This window comes from Mesoplodon bidens, assembly GCF_964165515.1.
Source record: "Mesoplodon bidens genome assembly, chromosome: 10".
NCBI lineage: Eukaryota > Metazoa > Chordata > Mammalia > Artiodactyla > Ziphiidae > Mesoplodon > Mesoplodon bidens.
In genome coordinates this window covers 18507476-18529399 of record NC_138172.1, presented here as the reverse complement: position 1 = coordinate 18529399, position 21924 = coordinate 18507476, and the positions used below count along the sequence as shown (strand labels likewise).

Sequence of the window (21924 nt, the reverse complement as noted above, 5' to 3'; positions counted from 1 at the left end):
GAGAAACAGCAACCAGCCCCTGGAGGTGGGAATGATATAAAGACTAACAGTTTAAAGATGTTTGCTCTGGCCTCCTATAAGCCCTTGATGTTGTCCGGACCCTTCAGCACAGTCTGTCCTACACATAGCCTTGAGCTTGAGTTGTTACAAGTGTGGGGAGAGGAGGACTGGGGTGGGGTAGGGATGTGCCGTAGGCAAAGATGAAGTAAATCTAAACTGAAAGTCAGAGCCAAAGGGAGTTAGGGGAAGGGAGTCCCCACCTCCAACACTGTTCCCCACCAATCTGCTGAGAGAAATGCTGGGTTTCCCACTGCACTTGAGTGGGGCTTCAAACTCGTCTTGTTTACAATTTTAAGAGCAGTTACAAGAAGATTTCGTACCTTTTATTTCATTTGTTCCACATTAACAGTCTTGGGTGGCAATAGGGTAGGAATCATCACCCCCATTTTACAGATGCAAAAATCAAGGCCGTAAGCAGGGGGGTGAGCATTGGAATTTTCCGAAAGTCACACAGCTACAAGGTGTCAGAGAGATGGCCAGAAGTATGCTTTTCAACCCTCCCTGTGAATCAGAATCACCTCGGAGTGCTTAAAGAACGCTCACTGGGTCTGGATCTCCACCAGGCACTCTAATTCTGTGTAACTAGAGCTGATTTGATTCTGTTTATCTAGAGATGGGCCCAAGCAACAGTATTTTTCAAAAGATTCTCACTGATTCTACTGTTCAGTCAAGATGAGAACCTTACGCTAGATGACACATATAAAGTGCTTACCTAAGAGCCGGGCACAGGTAACAGTCAGCCTCAGTTAACAGCAGCAGCTGTGAACATTTTTACTACACAAACCCAAACCCTCTGAAACCATGCTGTCAACCACCGGTTCTCAGAGTCTAGCCAGCATCAGAATCACCTGCAAGACTTGTTTAAAACAGATCACTGGGCCTCACCTCCAGAGCTTCTGACCTACTAGGTCTGGGGTGGAAGCTGAGAACGTGCCTTTCTGACAGGTTGCCTTTCCTGGTGCGGCTGATCCAAGGACCATGCTCTGGGAACCGACCCTGCAAGCAAAGTAAAAGACGGTGACTCAAAAAGGTGAGTTCTCTTCCATCTTTCCAGCTCGGGGTGAAGTGGCCACGTGGGGACTCTTAAGTGCCCTGCCACGACAGGAGGGAGGGCCTGGGGTCGAGGCCACCTTTGGTCAGGAGCATCCTCTAGCATGTGTGCCTAAAACTGCTGGCTAGTGGCCGACCTTCCGGGAAGGGGCCCTTTGATGGTTGAAGGGAGGCTGAGACTGATAGAAAGTGCCTGTAGCCTAGGCAACGTAGTCCAGCTCCCACGATTAGAGGCTACTTGAAAAAGGGGTGGGGGCGTGAGGAAAGGGAAATGTGTAAGGGGAGAGGAGCCTGATGTCAAACGTTCTGAATGTCTGCATGCTCATACAGGTTCCCTCTCTCACACACAGAGACAAAATTATATATATGTTCTTTCAACCTGCGTTGGGAGAGATGAACCACGGGAAGGAGTCTAGAATCTTCTTGAGATTTTCTGCTTTGAGGGAAAAAGCCACTCTATCCCACTTGAAGCCGTAAGGGCATCATGTGAGCACCTCCTACCACTGCCGCCTGCCTGCAGTCTGATCAGACCTACAGGCTCCAATATGGCATCTGTAGGCATAAGGGAACCCAGGGAATGAGGAGGCCCAGTGCAAGAACTCTGACCAGTAGAGAAGCTCCATGGTGGACAGTGGCTCACTGTCTGGGTTAGAGGTTACTCGCTGCGGGCACACAGGGTAAGGGGCAAAGAAGCAAAGGTCATGGGGTGAGACAAAAAGAGTAGGAGGGACTGAGAAACTGAGTCACCAGTAGGACAGAGTCTCTGGAGTAGGCAGCCCTTTCTGAGGGGATGACAAGATCTAGTCACTAGAACTGATGACATCTCCTAAGCCATATTCTCTACCGGCCTCTTGCCCATAAAGCTTGTTAGCTGAGCGGAGCTAATGACCTCCTCCCACCCCATCCCATGGAGCAGGGATGCCGGTTTGGGTCTAATTCAAAGATCGTATTGAGGGCTTCCCCGGTGGCGCAGTGGTTGAGAGTCCGCCTGCCGATGCAGGGGACGCGGGTTCGTGCCCCGGTCCGGGAACATCCCACATGCCACGGAGCGGCTGGTCCCGCGAGCCATGGCTGCTGAGCCTGTGCGTCCGGAGCCTGTGCTCCGCAATGGGAGAGGCCACAACAGTGAGAGGCTCGCGTATCACACACACAAAAAAGATTGTATTGAGCCACCATCCCCAAAGGCATAATGGGGCATACAGTGACTTCCAAAAGGCATGCACACAGGGGTGTGGTCTCCCCTTGTCTCCTTCCATGTGGCTAAGCACAAAGAGCCAGGACAACTCCATCCAGTTCTGTCTCTTCACACGTTTGTCCTTCTCCCACCCTTACTCCACCTTTGGACCAATGTTCTCTCCCTCCCTCTCTCTCCTCTCACTCAAGAGTGGGTCTGCCCCTCCCTCTCATTGCAGCGGCAGGATTGGAGATTCATGTGTGGGCTGCTTTGGTCCTAGGTGTCCCATGAACTTGGGTAATAAGTTTCTACAGCAGAGTTCACCAGAGCTCTGCACTGAGATGCAGTGGGAGCTCTACTTAGATAGAAAGGTATTTTACTCAGGGCCCTTTTGCCTGCCAGTAAAATAGAAATCCAATTCAAAGTGGCTTAAAGAACAAAGGGCTGGCAGGGGGCACATGGGGAGGGGTTAAGGAGGGGAGGAAGGTGCATTTGCTTAGGATGCTTCAGGCATGGCTGCAACCAGGAACTCCAACAATCCCATCAAGACTCACTGTTTCTGCATTTCTCACCTCTACCTCCCTTCATCCTTAGTAATGAGCACCACCATTAGCAACTCCAGGCTTATGTTCTACCAGAGGAGATAAATGGAGCCCTTCATTTCTCACATCAGGCAGGCGTCCTGGGAGGCCTCCTCTGGCCAGGTCTAGTCACAAGCCTGTCACTGCATCCGCTGATGGACTGGTCAGGCCTGGTTTTGTGCCAACCCCTGGTCAGAGAGTGGGCGAGGTCTAGTCCCCAAAGGAGAGTCAGGATCCTGTTATCGCAAGAATGGGGAATGAATGCTGGGAAGGAAAACCTAGCAAACTCTGACTACAACATATTCCTTAGTTTCATTCTCTCCACCTTTGCCCTTCCCAAGGGCAAAGAGCATCTCCTTAATACCACCCAACATCACCAGCTACCTGTGCCCGGCCACATGCTTGCTGGCATGGTTTGTTTCCCTTCTGTCTTCCCTTCTCCCCGTAATCTAGAACACAGGGTAAGGGTCTAACATACCCTCGCCAGTTCCTTCTCTAATTTGTAAGGTAACACTCAGCCTCCATGACATACCCCGCCACATGGCCTCAGGGCACAGAGCACCTGCACGCCAAGGGTCTTCTGGGAGCTCCTCCTCATGCAGAGCTGCCTGGGTAGCTCAGTAGCTCCTTGATAACACCACTTCCTTGAGCCCCAAGGCTTCTAAAACAACAGGAAAAACCCAAGATCCAAACTCCAAATAGTATCTGCCTTTCTGCCAGCACATAGCTTAGAACAAAGGCAAAGATATGGGGGCTCCTTTTTGATAAATTCTTCAAGGTGATGCCTTCTGTCTATCTGGAAGGAATTAATCACATATATACACAAAGCATGTTAAACTAAAAGCGTATCAACTCCTATGTCATTTGCGACGGACAAGAGTTAGAAACCATCTAAATATCCATACAAGATTGGTTAAACAACTAATGGTACATGCATATAGCCATTATGCAGCTATTACGCAGGAATACTATGCAACCAATAAAAACAGTGGAGAAGAGTATAGAATCATGGGAGAAAAGAGGATATACTGCTAAGTGGAAATAGAGTTAAATCCAACTTTTGATTTTTAAAAATTGTACACACGCTGCTATAGACCAAATTCTCTGTCCAAAATTTATATGTTGAAGGCCTAACCCCATGTGACTGTATTGGGAGACAGGGCCTAAAGGAGGTAATTAGGGTTAAGTGAGATCATAGGACTGGGGCCCTGATACAACAGGATTAGTTCCTCCTAAGAAGAGAAACCGGAAAGCTCACTCTCCCTCTCCACCATGGGAGCACACAGTGAGAAGGCAGCTGTCCGTCTACAAACACAGAAGAGGGCTCTCGCCAGAGCCCAACCACCCTGATCTCAGACTTCCAGCCTCCAGAACTGTGAGAAAATACATTTCTGTTGTTTTAGCCACCCAGTCTATGGTATCTTGTTACGAGAGCCCTAGCAGACTAATACGCACATGTACATAGATGACATAAAACTACGTTAACAGGGATGATCTCTGTGAGGAGGAATACTGATGACTTGAGTTTCTTCATTTTATTTTTTTATGTTTTCCAGACTTTGTTACAATGAACAACTACTATTTTTATAAATGCATAAAATCAATGTCATCTTTCTATATGTCAATAATGATAACTTATGGATATTACAAAATTAGTACATGTTCAATGAAGAAATTGGCGGTTTTATATTCTTTTTCCTAATCTGTACTTTTTAAATTTTCTACAATGAATATATATTAATTTCATTTTTGAAAAGTTATTCTCAAAAAGATTTTCCCCTTCCACATGAAATCATCCATAGGGGTCATGCATGAGGCCAATTTGTGTGTGAGTGTGTTGTGTGTGTGTGTGTGTGTATGTGAGAGAGAGAGAGAGGGAGAGAAATAGAGACAGAGAGAGAGAAGGAGAGAGACCTCATATCTTAGGATTCTTTCAACAAACTTCAACTGATAACCCACTGCACGTCTGGTGCTGGGCTGTTTTTTTTTCTTTAGTGCCATCATTGTTTTCTATTATTGCGTAACATCATTAAGACAAACTTCACAGCTTAAAACAATGCCTGTTTATTTGCTCGCAGTTTTTATGTGTCTGGAGTCCTGGCCTGGCTTAGATGGGTCCTCTGTCTAGGGTCTCACCAGGGTGCAATCAACATGTCAGCCAGGGCTCAGGTCTCATTAGAGGCTCGACTGGGGAAGGATCTGCTTTCAAGTTCTTTCAGGTTGTTGGCAGAAATCAGCTCCTTGTGGTTTAAGGCTGAAGGTTTCAGTTTCTTGCTAACTGTTGGCCAGAGGCCATCCTCAACTCCTAGAGGACCACATGGAGTTTCATGCCTACAAGAATCCCCAACCTGGATTCTTGCTTCCTTCAAGCCAACAAGGGATGCAGAGACTGCAGCAACATCTATGTACTGCAATCGTGTACGTTCCGTCATCACGCTGTGTTCTACTGGTTAGAAGCAAGTCACAAGCCCTGCCCACACTCAAGGGAGAGCATCACAAGGACATAATCACAGGTGGATCACAGGGCCATCTTAAGCATCTGTTACAAATGCTGTATTTAATGTTATTTATTATATGTGGCACATTTTAAAAATGAAACAATGGAAGATTTTTTCATAGTCTGTCCTAGAGACTTATTTTCACAGGGCTTTAATTCTCTCTCCTTTTTGTATCTTTTGAGACTTTTACTCACATTCTATTTGTCTATGTAAAATTTTTAATGAAGTACAAATATATCTACAGAAAAGAGAACAAATCATAAATGTATATACCATTTGATGACTTTTCATAAAGTTGTGACTTTTCATACTCACTGAACCAGCACTCAGATCAAGAATCAGCACACTCCCGCCCTGGAAGCCCCCTCCAGCTTCCAGGTGGTCAGTGCGAGCCCCACCCCCTAAAGGTGCTCCTGGCAGAACTGCACTTGCCTCCTCTAACTTCTTCATGCCTGTCGGCCCTACTTATGAAGTCATCCCATAATAGGGATTTTCGGGCTTAGGAAAAAGACCTGCTCAGCCAACCAGGACTGAAAAGAACCTCTGCTACAGACCTGATGCTGACAGAAACAATGCTCTGGCTCAAGCAGGATTGAGCTGCTGGAATTTGCAGGTTGATGGCATCCTCTCCACAGGAGAATTGGAAGAAAAAACCCATGTTCAAGGGAACTGAAGGCTAAGAGAGGAAAAGCTACTGTCAGGTGCTCCTTTGCTCCTTGAAATAAGTTCCTGCTTCTGGACTTAGGTGAATTACTTCCCAGGGCAGTAAAGAAAACTTGCAGATGTAACTGGGAAACTCAGAATTCTCTAAGGCAGCACTGTTCAATAGAAATATAACACAAGCCACATTATGCAATTTAAAATTTTCTGGTAGCTGCATGAAACAAAGAAAGAGAAAATAAGTTTTAACCATTTTAATAATTAAATATTAAATAATAATTTTATTTTAATTAAATATAACCTAAATAATGTTAAAACCTATAATCAATATAAAACTATGAATGGGATATTGATTAGATATTTAAGTACAATGAGATATTTTACATTTTTATTGCGCTAAGTCTCTGAAATCCAGTGCTTTAAGTCTAGTGTTTTACATGTAAGTTCAGAGTAGTCACAGTTCAACAGCTCAGTAGCATGTGTCTGACGGCTACCATATTGGAAAGTGCAGTTCTAAGGAATCGGAAAGAGATGCAAGGACCTGAGCCAAAAAAAAAAAAAAAAAAGCCTATTTTAAAAGTGCTCCAAGAGTGGGTTGCAATGATATGCAAGAAACAAACATGCATTCATTCATTAAACATTTTTGCATGCAGGGGATAGAAGAACTCAAAGCTTCTGCCCTCAAGGACCTCATCATCTAGCAAGGGAGACAGACCTGAATAGATTATTATAACACCAGGTGGCAGACGCAGCGCCAGAGATAATCACAAGAGAGCAGAGAGATGCGCCATCCATGGGGGGGGGGAGGCTGGAGAACAGGATCCTAATAGCACCACCCATTACGACTGGTTAAGGTTCCTGAAATTCTCATCATTCATGAAATTCTCATCATTTCAGGAGCTCTGTGTCATGAAAATAACCTGGTTAAAATGCAAATACCTACTCAGGCAGGGAGAACACTGTAAACTCATGCATGCCCATTCACGTGCATTACTTTTTGAAACCAGATTTATTGTGTTGTTTAGCAGAAAACAAAGCTGGAGGTATGACAGAAAGATCTAAGACGAAAGGCTTAAATGTGGACCACTCAGAGCCTAGAAGGCTTCTAAGATAAAACAGTAAAAGGAGAAAGGGAGCAGTGAAAGATTAAAGTGTCAGGCAGAGAGACAGGAAACTGCCCAACTCTGCACTTTGAGAAACTAGTCCAGACCAATGTCTTTTGTTATCCTAACATGTGATCGCCCAGAGGTCCTCAAAGTGTGGCCATCAGAGCTCCTGAAACAGATTCACCTGCAAATACTACTAAAAATGCATAGTCCCAGGCCCCACCCCAGACCACCTGTCCAGAAAGTACTACTCTTCCCAAATCATTCGCTCCTTCTTTCCTCTAAGATGATCATTCACCTTTGATACAAGAGTGGTGTGTCCCCTATAGGGGCTGTTTCTTCCGTCCGTGACCTTAAGTGAAGAAAGTATGGCATACTAACTGATGAAATAAAAATGTTACTGTTTCACATTACGGTCAACATGTACTGTGAGTAAGAAACAAAACCTTTTCTTGTTACAAGCCACTGAGATGTGAGGAGCTATTTGTTACTGCAGCATAACCAAGCCAAAGATGACTGATATATCTACTGAATCACACTTCCCAGAGGAAATGGTGGATCCTAGGAATCTGCATTTTAACATGCTCCATGTGTGAGCCTCATTCTCACTAATAACATCTGAGCAAAGAATCCTCTTTGAGAAATGAGCCTTCCATCAGCTAGACAGTTAAATGTTGGCCACAAAACAAATGGACATTTAGAGTTTTAGGTTTCAGTAGCGCAGCGTACCTAGGAGTCTTACTTCCTCAGTCCACCACAGTCCTAGAAATTAAGGAAAACTAAAGCAAGGCGGAGGCAGCCTCAGTAGCTCATCAGCAAGCATTGAGTTCCTGCTTCATGAAGAGCACCGAGCCAGGCGCTGCAGGCGAGTTCCTTGCACCAACACCGAGAGCCCCCAATCCTCCAAGACTTGTCATCCACGATGCCCTGACAGTGGGAGTTCTCTCAGAGTTGGGCAGAAATGGGCTTCCCTGGTCCTTTGACAAAAAAGCGGCCTTGGGAGGAGGGTGAGGGCAACTCTCCTGAGAAGGTCGGCTCCTGTTCCAGAGTGGGAGGCTGGCTTTGCTTGCCCAGAGCAGCCGTCCACTTCTCACAGAGATGGCAGCTGCCACGCTTCTTCCAAAATGCAAACCTGACGACGAAACGCCCCGACCCTACACCCTCCGGACTCCTTACCAGGCAGGGAAAGCCCTTCATGAACGAACCCTGACTTCCCTTTCTGGTCTCCTCCCCACAGCGACACCACCCCTGCCCCCTCCCAGGTACTCCAGCCACCTAAATATTTTTACAGTCAAGTCTCCACCCTCTCCTTCCCACCTCTGGGCTTTTGCACATTCTTTTTTCCTGTCTAGAACGTGCTAGACCAGGTAACTCTAGGGCTCAGTATATATGTCACCTCTTTCAGGAAGACTTTTCTGCCACCACCGTGTCCCCAAAATGAAAATGAAAGACCAGGCGAGGTGGCCGTTCTACCTGCTCAGCCAGCGCCCTGCACTTCCTCTCTCCTTCACGACCGCCACGGGTGGAATCTGTCCGTTGAAACGTCCGCTGCTCTACTAGCCTGGAAGCACCGAGAGGAGGGGCTCTGTCTTGCCCACCACAGTATCCCCTTCAGCTGTCACCTTGCCCGTCACATGGCAGGTGATCGGTAAATATTTGTGGAAGGAATGAATAAACAAGGAATGCAAAAGCCATCAGCACAGCTCCTTTCTGAAACTACTTTGCGCTGGGATGCAGACAACTCTTAATACATTTCTCACCGTCCCACGAATTTGTCAGTAACTCCTCTCTTCCTACCCCCTCTTCTCTTTGGTGGGCTCCTCGGGGTTCTGAGCCTGACCACCTGCTGAGCTGTCCCTGGGCTGAATGAGGACCCAGGAAGGGCAGGTCACTGGTCTCATGCCCTGCTCACTGGGCACCTACTACGTGCCAGGATGCCAAATGCACATCTCAAAGAATGCTCCCACCATCCCGGGAGGCCAATTGCATTATTTTGTAACTTTTTTTTTTTTTTTTTTTTTTTTTTTGCGGTACGCGGGCCTCTCACTGTTGTGGCCTCTCCCGTTGCGGAGCACAGGCTCCGGACGCGCAGGCCCAGCGGCCATGGCTCACGGGCCCAGCCGCTCTGCGGCATGTGGGATCTTCCCGGACCGGGGCACGAACCCGTGTCCCCTGCATCAGTAGGTGGACTCTCAATCACTGCGCCACCAGGGGAGCCCTGTAACCCTTTTAAAGTTGTAAAATACAGCATTTGAACCGACAAACACCAAAAGCATAAACACAAGGCTTCACAAAGCATGACCCACAAACAGCTACTGAACCACCAGCAAGGTGAGTAAGGTGAGTTTCCACTCCAGAGCCTCCAGGACCCATCCTGCCGCAAGCTTCCCCCTCTCCCTCGGGTAAGCACTTGCTTGCTACTTTGCAGGTACCTAAGTGTGCTTCCCCCAATAATAGAGTATTGTGCTTTTGAAAATCTCATTGTTAAAGTATAACTGACGTACAACAAACAGCACGTAATTACAGTGCAGATTTGGAGGTGGACATTATCTCAATTTGTCACACGAGGACAGGGAGGCCCAAAGAGTGAGGTGGGCTCTTCCAGGACCCACCCCCCGACCTCAACACCCAGAGCAGCTTTGCCTCCGGACCCCCAGCCTGGCTCCCACGCCCCACCACACCCCCCAGCCGCCTCCAAACTCCGTGTGGGAAACCATGGGTGACACGGCCATGGCCCCAGCAAGGCTGGGATGGGGGCGTGGGAGAGTTACAGGCTGGCAGGAGGGCTCGGGGCGACTGGGGTGGGATCCAACCTGGACCCCAGGAAGCCTGTGAGGAGCAGAGGGAAGGGGAGAAACCACCTCACGTCTGGGCTTTGTCTTCCAGACTTCCAGGTCGGAGTGAAGCAGAACTCTAGCTCCCCTCTTCCCCCTCTGGTTGTCCTCGGACCCTCCCCGCCCTCGGCCAGCAGGCACAGAGCGGAGGCGGCTGGGGCTGAGGAACCCAGCTCAGAACCATTCAGGCCCTCGTTCTCCTAAGGAAAACACGGAGAAAAATCTGCCGTGGTTTCACTAACAAAGGAGAGTGTGAAAACGCTCTGGGGATTCTCCTCATTCAGGGTACCTGCAAGGAGCATAGCAGGTAAACAGCAGGCAGCCCGTGGTTCCAATCCCATCTGTCCTCCTGCTGGGGACCCTGGGCAGGGTCTTTGTCACCCTGATCTGCCTCAGTTTCTCCCTTCAATAGGGGGGGTCACAGCAACCCCTATTCCTGGAGCTGTTGGGAGAATCCACGGAGCTGGCTGTAAAGCACTTAGAGTGGTACCTGGCACTCAGGAAGGGTTTCATTATTTTTTTTTAATCATCATTTCTTATTATTTTAGAATTTTTATTTTTTATCATCAATAAAAAATTACACTGCATGAGAGAGTGAAAGGGGACCTTGGGCTCTGAAAACCCCTCAAGCGTGTGCCCCAATGCCTTTGTTCTGGAGCGTTCCAGCAGGCGTGGAAGAAATTCCCACCTGCCACCCTCCTGAGGACCCTGACCCTGACGGCACCAGCTGCAGAGGGGGCCACCGAGCACTCGGTGGGGCTGACCAGCAGGAGGCAGGGGGCTCATCATCATCGAAGCAGTCCCAGAAAGCCACCTGGCCAGGAGGCCACTGGAGTGCCAGGGAGGAGTGTCAGGGAGGGATGGGGGTACTTCGTGGGGCTGCATCATCCAGCGAAGAGCGGCCGGTCCCCCACACATCCCACATGCACAGCTCGCTGCAGCGACCCCATCCTGGGCACCTGGCCGCTGTCAGCCTCCCTGTTCACGCTCCCAGGGCCAGCCTGGGTGCCCAGGTGAGGGCTCAGGTGCAGCTGTGCACCCCTCGCCACGGGGCCAGGGTGTGGGGAACAGACGCCCTCTCAAAGACACCTGGGGTGGGGTGAGGGTGTCATGTCAGGATGCAGAGGACACCTTGGGAACCTCAGGCTGAATCCTCAAGTGACCCAGGACATCGAAAGGCACGGACACTGGGAAGGGGCCGAGGGGGCGGCATAGCCTCTCTCCCTCTGCTCCCTGCACTCCTGCTTGGTTCTCGCTCCTCTTTCTCCCCTCCCCTCCCCCGTGCCTGCCTCCCTTGCCCTCCCCTCCCTCTCCGTCCCAGCCCTTTCCCCCTCCTCTGCATCTCCAAAGACCATTCGGTTTCCCAGGGCTGTCATGACAAGTCACTACAAACTTGATGGCTAAAAACAATAGCAACTGATGCTCTCCCAGTTCTGGAGGCTGGAAGTCTAAGATCAAGGTGCCCATGGGGTGGTTCCTTCCGAAGGTTCTGAAAGATCATTGGTTCCTTGCTTTTCTCCCAGCATTCCTGGGCTTCTAAACACATCACCCCAATCCCTGCCCTGTCTTCATATGGCCTTCCCCTCTGTGTGTCAAAGCTCGCTCCCCGTTCACAGATACAGACCCCAGTCACTGGATTTAGGGCCCACCCTAGTCCCAGGGTCATCTCATCTTTAGATCTTTTAACTTAATTACATCGGCAAAAACGCTTTTCCAAGCAAGGTCCCGTTTTGAGGTTCTGGGTGAATATACATCTTTTGAGGGACACTATTTAACCCACTAAACTCTTTCTCCCTTTTCTCTCCACTTGCCCGTTTTTTGTTTCCGCCCCCTTTTCCCTCCCCCTCCTTTAGCCTCCCCTTCCCCTCCTTCCCTCCCTCCCTCTTCCTCTCCATCTCCTTCCTCTTTCTCTCTCTTTACTGACTGTAATCTCGTGTGAATTTATAGAGCTGGTGCCCAGCAACCAGAATTTAATTAAAAATCCTTGGGAGAAAGGATTTGACTGGGGCAGCCTAGTTAGGTGTCCAATCAGCTGTGGGCTGAGGGGCAAGGTTCATTACCAGGTGGTTAGTTACCAGGTGCAGGCAGGATGGCCCGGCCCCTGTGAGAGGCTGTAGTGCCCTGGATGGACCCGCCTCTAATGATGACACGGTGTATGTGTCATCAGGACTGGCTGCCCCGTGTCTGTGGGTAATGGGGCATCAGCTGAACTTCAAGATCCCTTTCTCTTGCTTAGATTTAATAAATCCACTCTGTCTGGAAATCTGCTCTGTCTGGGCCTACAGTCAATGCCGGGAGGTATAGAGCTTTTCTAACTTGCTTGACTCTGAGACTCACGTCGGGGAGGAAGATGTTTTGTTAAAAAAGTAGATTATCAGGGGCCTTCTCTAGAATCTGCATTTTAACATTCTAGAAGATCTTACAGTCAGAAAAATGTGGAAAATATCACCACAGGGTAGAGTGTCTTTCCAATGTCAAAATTCTATTTCTTGTTCCCTAAAAGTCTGTCCCCTAATCACAAATTCTTCTGAAATTCAACCCACCTAAAGAGAAAATTCAGTGAAATCGTGCAGTGCCAGACCTGGGAGTGCAGCATTAGCGTGGCTAAGAACACGGGCTCTGGTGCTACTGTGCAGACCTCAGCCTTCTGGCTTGTGACCCTGGGCTCTGTGACTTCTCTAAGCCTCACGATCATCTGTAAAGTAGGGATGGTAATATTCTCATTGGTTTGTTGTGAAGATTAAAGACAGGAGTAAACATAAGAGATTTTTCGAGCATTTCCTCTGTTGAATGCTCGAGCTGGGCCGTCCCCCGAAGCAGTCAGCGCTGCAAGTGGCAGCTGTGGCAGAGAACGAAGGGCCTCGCTCCTGGGGCTGAAGCCGCTGCCACACCTGGCCAGGGAGCCGAGGGAGCTTTACTTAACAGAATTGAGATGCTCCGAGGAAAGAGAAAGAAGGGGCAGCAGGGGATGAACAGTGGGTTAGAACCAACCAACTACGTCTGCCACATCTTCTTAGGGGCATCTCAGCGGTAATGGAATGTTTGTTAACGATTCTCAAATACACAAGTCAAGAGACTAGTGCAATGAACTGCATGTACGCATTGCCCAGCTGCAACAGCCATTATCTGCCATTCTTATTTCATCACTCTCCCTTCCTCATCACCTCCAGTGCCCCAATCTTGGAGTATTATAAAGCAATTGTTTCACTTTTTCTTTTCTTCTTTCTTAAGTACACTTTGTTTCTTAGAGCACTTTCAGGTTCACACCAAAACTGAGGGGAAAATCCAGAGACTTCCCTATAACCCCTGGCCCTTGTACACACTGCCTCCCCACATTAACACCCCTGACCCGAGTGGTACATTTGTACAGCGAGCGATGAATCTACACCGACACATCTTTATCACCCAGAGTCCACAGTTCACCTTAGGGTTCAGTCTTGGTGTTGTACACTCTATGGGTTTGGACAAATGTACAATGACATGTAACTGTTCCCCTTTTAAATGCCACGGTGTGTAATTCTGACAGATACCCCCTGCCATGACATTACGAGCCTCCTGATGGGGTGCGGTGGAAAAAGCACAGGCCACCACCTATAAAGGAGTGCTGCTACAAATGCTGAGCCCGAATTGAATCAAGCTCTGGAGTTTACAGGGATGACAGGCAATGGTGGGGGGCAGGGCGTGTTCAAAATCACCACCTGGAAACAATCAGTTAAAACTATAAGGTGGCAAACTCAACAGGCCAGATAACCCAGGTTTTCTTGTTTTAAACTAATGAATAGCATAAAAAAGGGAAGGAAAACTGTTATAGATGAAAACAGACTAAAGAGACCGATCAACCAAATGCAACGTGGGGCTCGGGAGAGAAGTTTAGTCCTTGCCTGGAATAATCCAACCGTAAAGACAGAGGGTCTGGGCATTAAATGGTAACAGAGGATTATTGTTAGTTTGGGGGTATTATAATGGCATGGTGGTCTTTATTATCATTTAAATCCCCACTAGCATTTCTTTTGACCTAAACACACAAGGAACAGACTTGGAAGTAACCCAAGACCTTGGGCCCCACGTGGGCTCCACCAGGACATCACTGGTTGCTGGGTAACTCACTCAGCATGGCTGGGCCTCAGTGTTTTCATCTGGAAAATGTGCAGGTTAGAAGGGATTTCATCTACAGTCCCCCACCTCCCACCCCCGGCACCTTGACAATGTCAATTCCAGGGTCATCTCTACCCTTCTTCATGCTGACACCCTCCTCAGATCCAAGAGGTCCAGCACAATGATCTCATGCTTCAGACAAACCATGCTTCTATTTATGGATCACACTCACTTCACTGTTTCCAGAGACAACATTATTGATTCCCATTTAGCTTGTGGGCCACTCTGAGATTCTTATCTTTCCTCGCCCTAAGAGCCTGTGACGGCTCAGCCTTGATCCAGGGAATAACACTTTCTGATTCCCGTCTCCTTACTTTTCCACCTTGTCAAGGTTATTTTAGCTAATAAGTCCCATGTATTATTTACTATTCAAATAGCTGTGGTCACTCTTACTCAAGATGGGTAGATCGAGACTGGCTCAGGTAACCACAGACTCATGGTAATAAAAGTGCTTTCCAGTTCCACAAAGTGGCTCAACATTTTAAAGCACATTTCCGTGGATTTTGGCCTCCTTTTAAATTCACAGTCACCCTAGATTAGGGTTGACAAGATAGGTATTCTTTTTTTTTTTCTTTTGGCTGCGTCGGGTCTTAGCTGCAGCACATGGGCTCTTCGTTGCAACGCACAGGCTTCTCTCTAGTTGTGGCGCGTGGGCTCAGGAGCGTGTGGGCTCTGTAGTTGTGGCACTCGGGCTTTTTAGTTGTGGCGTGCAGGCTTAGTTGCCCCGCAGCAGTTGGGATCTTAGTTCCCCAATCAGGGATTGAACTAGCGTCCCCTGCACTGCAAGACAGATTCTCAACCTCTGGACCACCAGGGAAGTACCAAGATAGGCATTCATTCATTCATTTATTTATTTATGGCTGCATTGGGTCTTTGTAGCTGTGCACGGGCTTTCTCTAGTTGCGGCGAGCTGGGGCTACTCTTCCTTGTGGTGCACGGGCTTCTCAGTGCAGTGGCTTCTCTTGTTGCAGAGCACGGGCTCTAGGCGCACAGGCTTCAATAGTTGTGGCACGTGGGCTCAGTAGTTGTGGCATGCGGGCTCTAGAGCGCAGGCTCAGTAGTTGTAGTGCATGGGCTTAGTTGCTCTGCAGCATATGGGATCTTCCTGGACCAGGGCTCGAACCCATGTCCCCTGCATTGGCAGGTGGATTCTTAACCACTGCACCACCAGGGAAGTCCTCAAGGTAGGCATTCTTATCCCTATTTCATGGACTGAATAATTGAGGTTATGAGGTAGTGAAGTGAGAACTCAATTAAGAGTCAGGAGGATGGGTTCCAAGCCCAGATTCTACCACTAGCCACCTTTATGAGCTTGGGTAGGGCTGGGGCCCCACCAGGCTACAGTTAAATTGACTACACATTGGATTCGCCCAGGACGCCTGGTTTATGCCTGTTAAACCTGTGTAATTATCATCCGTGACCCCTTTCACTCTAAAAATGTGTTCCAGCTTGGATGGTAAATTATATAGTTCGAAAGCCCTAAAAGGTGAGGCTTGTGGACCAAACCACCGCTTTTCAATCTTGGTTGCACAGCATAATCACTGAGGGAGATTATTTAAGCCTCCAAAACTCAAACCCTGCCCAAACCAATGAGATCAGAATATTTGCTGGGGTGGGACAAGATACTGCATTTGATTGGAGCCCCTCAGGTGATTCTAACATGCAGCCAGAGCTGCGACCAGCCACGGATGCTCTCATCCCACAGCAGCATCTCCTGGGAGCTTGTTCCACTGAGGACGCACTGGTCCCAACTGAGACCTACTGACTGAATCAGAACCTGCATTTGCCCAAGGTCCCCTGGGGATTCACCTGCACAGTCAAGTTCAAGAAGCTGACTGCTTCTAAATGACTTGGCCAATAGCAATTTGCTGGTGAGAGCCCCAGCAAGGGCCTCCCAGCCTTGTGTCACCTCAGTAGGTCCCCATGGTGATGTCCTCGCTAACCGTGAGAGCTAACGCCTGGAGATACCATAATGTAGGTTGGAAGGGGGCCTAGGTGTAATGAAGGGATAAAAAGGCCGCCTCATATACTCTCCACAAGGCACATGAGACTAAAAGCAACAGTGATCAATTTAATGGGCTTGACCAGCCTTGGCAGCTTAGGGCACAAATAAGGTCACATCCATTCTTAATATTCCCATGATTGGTCGCAAGCTCCCACTTGTCAGATTAGCAGCACGCCCACTGCCTCTCTCTCTCCTTTGCCCTACCTATACCCCTGTTTTACAAAAACCCCAGGTCCTCCCCTCTCCAAAGGGATCAAGACTGTGTCCAAGGGTGGAGAAGTGGACGGGTCTACGCGGAGCCCAGTTTGGGGCTGTTTCCTCCCGTGGACTGATGTAGGAGGTTGGTCCTGCCCAGTGTGTTGCATCTTTGGCTGCTGCCACATAGAGCCCTTGACAATCCAGGTGCCTGGTCCCGCCTCCCAGATTCTGAGAGGAAATCTCACAGTCCCTATGCAGGCACCCTTGGCCAGAGCACCCCAAGCGGGGGTTCTGTGTTTACAGAGCTGAACCTTAAACTCACAGTAGCTGACAAGGGGGAGCTCTTACCCCAGGGTGAGATCCCCTGGTGGGGGGGTCTTTGGTGTCTGTCCTGGTAGCTGACCTCAGGTGACACCACCGCCATCAACACAGTGATTACTACTGCTCAGCCTCCAGAGGGTTCCCTGGTTCTCCCAAGAGGCTGCACGGCCCTCATGCAAATTTGCCTACCTGCCCCGGAGCTGAGTATGCCAGGAAGCATGGATGGGGACAGACAGATGCAGGGCCAAGGGGGCCCCAGCTTCCGTTCCTCAGAGGGCCCTTGCAGTTTCCTTCTAGACCGATGCAGTGCTGGCAACTTGAAATATCGCTGCCTGCTCCAAAACTAACCACGGAGCACTTCTTCAGCACCAGCACCGGGCTGGTCAAACTGCAGCCTTTCTCTCTCTGCCCACAGCCTCCCCAGATGGCCATTTCACTCCAAGTGAAACCCAAGGCCTGCGGGGTCCCCAAGCAATCTGCCCTGCTGCGGCCCCTTCCTCTCTGCCTGCCTCTCCTGGGGCTCTTCACCCTCCCCACCCCGCCCCTGTCCCCTCCATGCCAGATACAGAGGCTCCTCTGACACACAAGGCATATTCTGATCTCAGGGTCTTTGCCCTGCCTGTTCCCCTGTCTGGGAGCCTCTTCCCCAGATACCTGCAAGGCTAACTCCCAACTCCGTCAAGACCTGCCTCAAACATCATCTTCTCTTTAAGACCTATGGTAGCAATTCCATTTAAACTTGCAACCCAGATCCATGCTGCCAGCCCCCTCCCCACCCCCTTATCCTGTTCCAGTTTTTTTGCAGCTGAGCTTACCTTCTATCACACCACATACTCTTCCTCTTTATTATCCTCATTCTTTATTGTCTGTCTCCCTCTGGTAGAATATAAACTTCGTAGTAGAACAGAGAACTTTCCCCCTCCATTTGCTCATGGAAACATCCCCAGTGCCCAGAATAATGCCTGCAACACGGAGGCCCTCGGTAAATATTCACGGAATGAATGAATGAATTTCCAAGACTTCCGGAGGTAGACAGAATTATAGTGCGCATTTTACAGACAAGAAAATTGAAACTCAGAGAGATGAAGTGAGTTGCGGGAGGTCAGGCAAGAGCCAGTTACTAGCACCAGGTCACACAGACTTCGGAGCCAGTCACTGGGCTGGTTCAAAGGACCTCAGTGTATGAAAAATGTGGACACTTTCAGTACAGTCTAGGGAAGAAGAATTAACTTCAGTTTTATTTTTAGGAGAAAAAAAGCTGGAAGTAGTAGAGTGGAGACGAGAAGGATGTAAGGAGAACTGGTCACTTAAGAATTTGGGTACACTTTATAATTCTGTCCTTGAAAACAAATTTGGGGTCACCTAAGAATTTGGGTACACTTTATAATTCTGTGCTTGAAAACAAATTTGGGGTCTGTACCCTAAGCTGCTAGAGAAAAAGAAGACCAGACTGACCTTCCCCCTCTGGAGACTTTGAAGTATTAACCTGTCCATTGCATGGAGATGGTGTCACTTGAGGTCAGCTACTAGGAAAAATTCCAAGATGTACTGTAAGAAACCACCTTAACACAGGTGTTTGAAACAATAAGCCTTTGTTACTGCTCTCCAGGCTGTTTGTCAAACTAGGCGTGTCCACTGATCTGGGCCTAGCTCAGCTGATCTCCACTGGCCTCACCCAGGTGGCCACAGTCCGAGGTGGGGTGCCTGGGGCTGACTGGTCTACAATGGTCTCACTCACATGTCTGGCAGGCTGTTGGACAGGGCGATGGAGGGGCTGGGCCGCTGTGTCGCTCATCATCCAGCAGGCTAGCTCCAGCTTGTCCACGGGGCGGCAGCCCAATTCCAAGAGAGCAGCCAAAGCATGCCAGGCTGCCTGAGTTGACGGAAAGCCAGCCACATTCAATCGGCTGCATATTATTAGTCGGGGGGCCAGCACAGATTCAAGGGGTAAGGAAATGGACCCCACCCCCTGATAGGATTTGGGGCAAGGAAAGGGACATTGTGGTCATTTTTGAGAAACAATCTACTACAGGTTGGCTTAGGGTAACAGAGATGCACAATATAAAGCAATAGGCCAAGCAGTAGACAAATAATGAGGGTTAGGAAGAGGGACTGGGCAGAAGAGATAGATTTCTATGCAGAAAACCAGCCTCTTTATCCTTTGAACACATGTTCAGTGAGCATCTCCTGAGGCCAGGCACTCTGCTGGTCTGGGGATGATATGGGAGACAGACCTGGAACCAGTGCCACTGGGGCTTGCATTTTAGAGCAGGAGACAGATCAGGGAGGCCACCCTTCCATTCACTATGATCAGAGCTCTGTCACGGGAACCGTGGACATCTGTGGGAACGCACAGGAGGGGTGCCTGGCCAGTCTGGTGGGAGAACAAACCAGGGATGCCTTCAGGGAATAAACTCTGAAGCAAGATTCATGGCGCTATAACCACTCCACGGAGGGGCAGAGAAGAGAGAAGAGCATTAGAGGCAGGGGAACGGTATGTGCAGAATCCCAGCCACAACAGAGGGTGAGACTTGTGGACTCAGTATGGCTGGAGGGAAGGAAGACGGGAGTTGAGGGGGCACATGGACATCATGCAAGAGAAGCTGGGGAGAGGAGACTTCACGTGGAAAGATGGGTAACTAGCAGGCGGCAAGATCCGACTGGCATTTAGAAAGACCACTTGCCCTATTAGCGTGGAAGATGGACCTTTTTTGGTTGGGGGTACAATGGAGTAGGGTAAGATGAGATTCAGGAAGTCCAGTCAGGCTGCTTGAGCAACCCAAGAATGAAACAAGGGATGGACAGATTAGAGACAGAGAAAGATTTCAAAAGAAAGGTTTCCAGGATGGGTCCTTGCCACAAGGAGACAGAAAATTCTAGAATGTTGTCTGGGATTTCTGGCTTCAGCCAGATAGATAGATGGTGGTACTATTCAACAAGACAGAAAATCTTGACTAAAGGAAGTCCCCTTAACTGAGCACAAAATTTGATTCTAAGCTTCCCAGCAGCAAAGGCAAAGAGAAACCAAGATAAATGACATCATCTCATGGGCTCCTAATAGGAAGCAAAGCCGTGCAGCATGGAAACCAAACTTCCTCATCAGGCATACAAGGGGATTCTATCGAGGGAATCTCTGTGGAAAGGACCACGAACCAAAGACAGATAGTAGTTTTGTAAAAGATGCAGAAATGTTCTTTGCAGGCCTGTTCTGTGTATTGACCCCTAATAAGAGCTGAGAGTAAGAAATTAAATCACAGCTCTGCAGAGTCATTTGTGTGAGGAAGTCCGTATAATGGCCTCTGGGTCTCTCATTTGCTAAAGAGCTCTGAGCTCCTGGCATCTAGAGAAGAGAGGGGCTGGATACAAATGGAAGAAACTTGCACTGATTAATACATTTTATTTTATAAACTTGAAATTAAGAGTTCATGACCTTAGTGTGCAAGTTACCGCCTCAGGATAATTTTAAAGGAGAAAACAACAAAAGCCCACATTCCAGCAAATACCATTAATGGCACAATCAAGTAACTTAGAGCTTCAGTTTTAAATGTTGAAGTAATTAGAATCCATTGTGGGGTTTCTTTTATTTACATTTTTTCCTGATTATTAAAGTAACTCAGGTTTATTACAGAAAATTGGGAAAATTCAGAGAAGCAGGAACAGAAAAACCAAAAATCACCTCTAATTCCACGACAGATGGCCAGCCACTGTTAATACTGTGGTGTATATTTACACTGTACCTTTTCAGTCATTTTTCTAGGCCTATATATAAGTAAACATTTTTCTGTTTGAAAATTTGGGGTAAGGCTGGATCAACTGTTTCATATCCTGCTTTTTTCACTCACATTTGCCAATGACAAATAGAACCCTTTGTTTTAAAGGAATTTAGTGTCCCGAGGACCTCTCAATTTCTCAAAATGCATATGTCTTTTGTCACTTGTGTACACTTTGTGTAGTCACTCTGCCTGTCTCCTCACTAGCTTCCTGAAAAAGAGAACTTGACTTCTTCTTGCCAAGGACTTAATTGTGTCATTTATAATTGAAATCTTGGAGCGTGGCATTTTAGCACAGGGAGAAAGAAATATGCTTAACACGCTGTGCTTCACAGAGAGTACAGGAATAATTAGCCACCCCAAGGCCACTCCTGAACAGGTTGTGGCCTTGCTGCCTCCTTTCCTGGGGAACTTTCCAGGGAAAAATGCTCCTCTGGTAATGATTCCACAGGGACACGACCTCCATTCTTTCTTTCTCTTTCCTGCAGTGTCACTACGGTAGAGGGCAAAAATGGCCACAACAGTTTATTACTTCTCCCACCAAGAGATAAAGTCTATTTCCTTACCCCTGGAATCACAGTTTGTGATTTGCTTTGATCAGTGGAAGTGGCAGGTGTGACAGTGGGTCAATGCTGAGCCTAGGACTTAGGACGCCTTGCAACATCTCCTCTTGTTCCCTTCCGTCAACATGCAAACAAGCCTGGGCTAGCCAGTTGGGTGATGAAAAACCACATGGAGAAAGACCCCATACATTCCAGCCAAGACCATTGTAAACCAGCAACCCCAGCAGATCATGGTGAGACCAGTTTAAATCAGCTGAGTCCAGCCCAGTCGGGAGAACTGAAAATGATGACATAAAATTGAGAACTAGGGGAATTTCCTGGCACTCCAGTGGTTAGGACACCGTGCTTCCACTGCAGGGGGCGTGGGTTCGATCCCTGGTTGAGGAACTAAGATCCCACGTGCCAGGGGCACGGCCAAAAAAAAAAAAAAAAAAAAATTGAGACCTAAATAAATAGTTGTTTTGAGTTAGAAAGCTTTGGGATTGTTTGTTATATAGAAAAAGCCAACTGATACAGTCACTGAGCATATGTGAAGTAGATTTAAGCACACTGAGTATAAGAATCTGAGAGTTCAAATGTTACACTGATGAGACTGGATAAGCCCCACAAAGGCAGGTCCCACATCTGTTTTGATCAATGTGGCAGCTCCATGTCTAGCACATGCTGGGCACATAGGAGGTGGTGCTTAAATGATAATAAATGCATTTACTGAATGCTTACTATGTACCGAACACTATGTGACACGCTTTTATGTTGATTATATTATTTTCTGCCAAAAAAAACACCTCCCCCACCAAAAAAAAAAAGATGTCTGCATCCTCATCATCAGAACCCAAGGCTATGTTACGTTACACAGCAAAAGGAACTTTGAAGATATGGCTGAGTTACGGATCTAGAGATGGAGAGATTATCTTCGATTTTCTGGGTGGGTCCTACGTAATCACAAGGG

At 48.2% G+C, this 21924-nt stretch overlaps 1 protein-coding gene across 1 annotated transcript in view; it reads right to left on the bottom strand.

Moving 5' to 3' along the window:
* Nucleotides 1-12632: 12632 nt before the first annotated feature.
* LOC308624458 (uncharacterized protein) overlaps nt 12633-21924 on the bottom strand; it is a 75186-nt gene continuing 65894 nt past the window's right edge. Inside the window, exon 4 of the mRNA XM_081247673.1 lies at nt 12633-12658. The gene's annotated coding sequence lies outside the window, so the exon portion shown is untranslated. The remainder of the gene's footprint in view (nt 12659-21924) is intronic.